This window comes from Pinus tabuliformis, chromosome 7 (genome assembly GCF_031772625.1).
Source record: "Pinus tabuliformis cultivar Carrire ecotype Pingquan chromosome 7, CPIR1, whole genome shotgun sequence".
In the NCBI taxonomy this organism is placed as follows: Eukaryota; Viridiplantae; Streptophyta; class Pinopsida; order Pinales; family Pinaceae; genus Pinus; species Pinus tabuliformis.
In genome coordinates this window covers 775,423,022-775,429,021 of record NC_142293.1, presented here as the reverse complement: position 1 = coordinate 775,429,021, position 6,000 = coordinate 775,423,022, and positions in this window count along the sequence as shown.

The following is a 6,000-nucleotide window of genomic DNA, read 5'->3' as shown; positions in this document are numbered from 1 at the left end:
GTCACAGAAGCATTGCCAATGACCCATGATTAAAGTTAACTAGTGTACACTGAATACACATGTCACCGTGACCCACTCATACCCCATCCTCCACATAGTAAAGCTTTGCACAAGCAAACATAATAATATTAATTGGAAATTTGTTTAGCGCTCCCCTCCCCTCCCCCCCCGCCCCACCACCATACAAAGGCCCCATAACCACGTCAATTCTGGTATCATTGAGAAGAGCACTAACATCTATTTAAATTTATTTAGTATATATGATTAATAAAAAGCAAGCCTCTAGATATCAGTCTTTTCAGCATTTAATTCACCGAATAAACACATAATTGTCGCCCGCACATATCCCATCCTCCACAGAAAAGAAATAATATTAATTGCAATTTTGTTCAGTGCACCCCCATCCCCCCACCCATGTAAAAGACTTGCAACCACACCAATTCTGGCATCATTGGGCAAAGCACTAACATAATAGCGTTAGGAGTCAAAGCACTAACCAATAGAAGACAACTCACAATTTTTTTTTTTTAAATGAATTGTCAACCGGTGACAAATACTAAAAATAAAATGCTTTTCACGAGGGAAATTATGTCCCATTGGAGCTCCCTTTCCTGATCGAAAATTAGAAATATGATTTATATAAAATTATAAAATTGCTTTTGAATTTATGCGAAAATAGAAATATTAAGCATTTTCTCAAAATTTTTGTTAAAATTGCAAAAACACAGCAAAATAATGCAAAGTCAATGCACTTTGACAGCGAAGTGAATGCTATAGTCCTTGGCAAGGCAAAGACGAATAATGTTAAAATAATTTTTTGTATTAAATTATATTATCATAATGAAGATCCATAATTTTTCATATCATTAAAAAAATTACATTTAAAATAAATATTTTTCTCAATATAATATTATAATGGTTAATAAATATGATGATGTTGATTAATGTTCACTAAGACCAATAAATAGTTAATAAAAATAATTATATTAATTTTTTTTATTTGGTATAATTTTAAAAAATAATTAATAAATGTGGAACATTTTTTTTAGATTTACTGAGAGCATGATGGAGGTTGTGAAGAGCATTGGGGTTTCCAACTTTCACATAACTTGGTTTGGCGACGTCACCATAGATTGGAATGTTGTAATTGGCACCAAAAAGGGTCAAAATCAAGCAGAGGCAGATGAAAACTAGTGATCACAACCTGTTGAGGCTCGAACTCTCTCAAATGATAGTCCTACAAATGATTTTCTGATCGGTATTTAGTTTCAACCATGTCCCCTTCTTTCTGTTTGGGTGTTGGATTGGTTTGGTCCTAAGGCGTCGGGGCTGATGGGGTTTCATATTTGCTGATGGAACCCTATCGTAGAGGTTGGGAATGACACCCCTTGGTGGGTAGTGGAAGGCTTGTTAAATTGGGGCTTTGATCATAGCTTCTCTTTTGAGGGAGACGCCATGAAAGGATCTCTTGTGATAACCATGGAATTAATTAAACTATTTGTGAAAAATCTTTAATGAGCTGGTCACTCATGGTATGGGAGCCATTGAAAAGTGGTTGTAAAATATCCCCAATTGTACTACAAATATGCAAGTGTTGTAGTTACTCAAAAAGTGTTTGAAGAATTGCTTCAATGATATAGGTGGGGCAACATTGTTGGTGTTCGAGATATGTTTGTCAAAATGTATCAATGGGATGAGGAGGGTAGTCTTGTGTTTGTCCTTCACATCCGCTGCCCGGAGGTGCTCTTGTGGGGCCCTACCTCATAGAAAGAACTTGTAAAGCAAGGAAATTTAGCATTAGACCCAACCCATTTAACAATATTTGTAAAACCTATTTCTCAAGGGACTATCTATATCACAATGTCAACTGTTGAATTGGTAGTAATGCTTGCTATGAAACTCCAGGAATGTACAAGAATTCCGCTACTCTTTCGAGGCTTCTTTATGAGGGCAAGATACTCAAAGAGGAATTCCTTATAAGTGACTATGGCATCAATAATGAGGCTTCATTCTCCCTCATTGTATGGCTAAAAGGGGGCCAGGGAGGGGAGCTCCTTCTACTACCAAGACCATGTCTTTTACGGATGTCCTCAAGCCTGGTTCTAGCTCTTTGAATTTCAAGGATCTTTCAAGCTCGACTTTGTGGTTGAGCATTCTATGGACACTCCATGCCTTGAAGTGGAAGATGTTGGTACAATATAAAGGCTACTGAATATTTAGGAAAGGAAAACATATGAGATTTTAACAAATTTTGGCCCTCGTCATTCGACCTCAGGGACTAGGTCTATCATAACTAGACTTGGGATTTAGAGTTGATATTTTGTTCAAAAGGTTTTTTTGTGGTGGTCTTCAAATGTGTCAAGGATAAGAAAAAAATCCTTGACCAAGGTCTATGGTTTTGGAGACGAGCTAGTCTTTGAGTGTAATCGTGGTTCCCAAGCTTCAATCCCCTTACTACACTAGAATGGGTGAGGATGCCCAACTTTCCCATTCACTTTACCCATCCAAAACTCTTAGAAAAAGTGGGAAATTTAATTGGATGATTCGTCAAAGTAGACGGGAAATGTTATTAAAAGGAATTTTCATGTATGTTCGCATATGTGTTGAAGTTGATCTCAATAAAGGTTTGCCAGATAAAATAGAGCTCAAGTCGATGGGAAATGTGTTTTCTCAGCCCATGGACTATGAAAATACAACTTTCCAATGTAGGAATTTCCAACAGGCTTTTCACCTTCAGAATGCATGTCATGTTCTTAAAGGGGCTGCCTCCTCCATGCGTCTAAGAATTCCAACCGCAATTAGAGAGATCCTAAGGAAGGGAAGGGATCTAAAGATTTAGTCGGACAGAGAAGAGATAATCCACTGCATCCAGAGGAAACTTCAAGAAAGCCAACCCCCCAATTTTTGTTGGGGCCGCAAAGGCACCATCTCATTCCCCATCAAGGGTGAACCATTCGAGGAATGAGAAAGAAATAATTTTAGCTATAATTGTGGCTCCAATAAGTGGACATAAAAGAACCCATGAATCATATATTTCTCACAACAATAAAGAAATGACAAACAAGGATGATTCCATGGCACTGGAAGTATTTCACATAAATGAGGTCATTGATTCATCTGCAGTTGGGCTTGATAATACAACAAGCGGGACCGACATTCGAAGGAGAAAAGGGAAAAATAAAAACCAGGTTCCTGCCTCGAGAGTTAATTCAAGAATGTAGGATTTGTAGGGAGCTATACAGGGATTTCCACTATTGATTAATGATGTTCTTTATTTTATGTTGGTGTGAGCACTTGGCTCTGGGGCTTCTTAGGGTATTGGGATTGGGTAAAAAGGTTTATATGAGGATTTCTGAGTATGATTTGAGCTCATGAGCATGTGGTAAAAAAAAATCCATCCCAATTTTTTATATATAAAAAACCATATAATCTTATTCTACTGAAAAAATAAAATTATTATAATTTACCATACATATACATATATCTATCTATATATATAGAGAACGTCTTAAAAATATACCTATTTATTAATACTAAATTAAAAATAAATAAATAATTGTAAATTAATAATTATATTTATAAATAAATATCATCATATTTTTATTTATTTTATAACTTAAATAAAATTAAATTAACAAGGTTTAAGTTGTTTTTGATATTAAAAAATATCATTTTAATTTTAATTTTATTAAAGTTTTAATATCCAAATAAAAAACTATAATATCATAAAGTTTTATATATTAAAAATTTAAGTTCTCACTTGATATATTTAAAATTTAGATAAATTGGAGTTGTTTTTAAAAATGTGAGAATGGGAAGACACTTTCATAATGATTATAAATCTAAAGTAAATACTAAGCCAGACTTTGAAATGTGGACATTTGATCTATAATTGTGTAACGATAAACCCAGGACGGAGGTTGAACGCTTTTTAAATGATCATGAAACTAGCACTTTGAAATGAGTCATTTTTATTTTTTTGGAAAACCAAAGGAATTTTTGGAGTTGTTATATAGTGGATTTTCTAGTCGGATAAATATGAGGTGAAATCTTAATTTTTATTATTTAAACTGATTTTTTTTGACTACATATATGGATTTAACATCCTGAAAAACTTTAGGGCATTTCAATTGTGCAAATTTTACCCATCAAGCTTGTGATTCCAATGAATTCCTGCCAGATTTTAGACGAATTAAAATTAGAAAAGTTTTCAAAAAATTCCCTTAAAAATAACTTGGAAATTTTTATCCATAATTATGTAAGGAATAAATATGGAGTTTTTAAAAATATTTTTATTTAGAATAAATATGGAGTTTTTAAAAATATTTTTATTTATAATTTTGTAAAATAAATGAGGATAAATGTTAGATTATTTTCTAAAAGTAAAATTTTGAAAGGATATTTTACAATAAAAAATATATATATTAAAAATGAAGTAATACTCGTAAAGTTAATAATATCATTTCGATTTTCATATTTAAAAACATTATTTACTTTAATAAATAAAATAAAAAATTAATAAAACAAAATTTATTAGTTTATGTGAGTTTTAAGTTTGTTGTTTAAGTTATTATTTGGCTATACCAGCTCTTAACATGGCTCAATTTTTTCCAAAGAGTTCGAAACCAATGTCCTAGGCTTTACACCACATAGTGCCTCAACAAAACACCCTATCAAAATTATCTAGCTATACCAACTCTTAACATGGCTCAATTTTTTTCAAAGGGTTCTAAACGAGTGACCTAAGCTTTACACCACATAGTGCCTTAACAAGGCACCTTGTCATCATAGGCCACATAGACAATAAAATTTTACATTATTGATTTTTTTAAAATCTAAATTAAATTTATTATTTCAATACAACATAATTGAAGTTAATAATTATATATAATTGTATTTTACAATTAAATATCTAAAAATTGTGTTAAATTATTAGAAGTTAGTATTATTAATCTAAATCTATTCATTAAAACATAACATTTTAATTATAGATTTATAAAAATAAGATCCAATAATTTTACAAATGTCATTAAAAAAATCACACAAAATAAAATTATTATAAAAAATAAATAATTAAAATATTTAATAATTAAAAACAATTATATTAAAATGGAAATTATATATATATATATTAGTCTTTAAAAAGTTTCTATTAATTCATTTAAAAATTATAAGGTGGCTTCCTAGTTTTCATTATTCTTTCAGCCGAAGCATAAAAACTAATTACAAAGTGCCAAAATACACCAAGGATCCAAAACCGAAAAGACCAAAATATCCCTAAGATGAAGATACAACCACCAAACATTAAGGAGTAGGAGGATTTTTCGGAGTTGTTTGATCTAGATTGTTACTTGGTGAATCTGGAGGCTTAAGTTCACCATGGACATGAAATTCAACGTGAGTTGGTCTCCCTTACAGGTGCTCCATATGCTTAGACATTCTCCTCTGGCCTCGTTAGAGTGTAGCCAAATGATATTGCATGTTCCACTGATTGCGTTGCAAATCATTCGTGAAGCTTATGACCCCATTACAACCATCATGGTGATTATGTTCCAATAATTTGAGGAGATGGGTGACATGCTGAAGCCGAGAATCCAAGGAGTCGAAAGGAGGAGGCGGGTCAACACGTCAAGGATAATGGGCATGATTATGGGCCACCTCCTCCTCTAACTCCACTTCCACTTGACCTTCTCCCTACGATTCCCTATCTTCCCCTATGTTCTCTGCTATTTATCCTCTAGGCCTGGCGCCTCTCCACGCTCTACTCTGTTGCCAATACATGTTCAATCCAACCCGAACACCCAACCATACATGGAGATCTTACCACAATTCCAGATCCTAGTACCCTAATGTAGCGTTCCAACAATACCAAGTGTAGGCCTCACTCGAGAAAGGTAACTCATAACAAGAGCTACCACCCTTTCCTTCTAAATAATCACCATCAACTATTGTCAGCTTCTTGATGCTGGCAACCTCAACCAAAGTGACACAACACTCCAC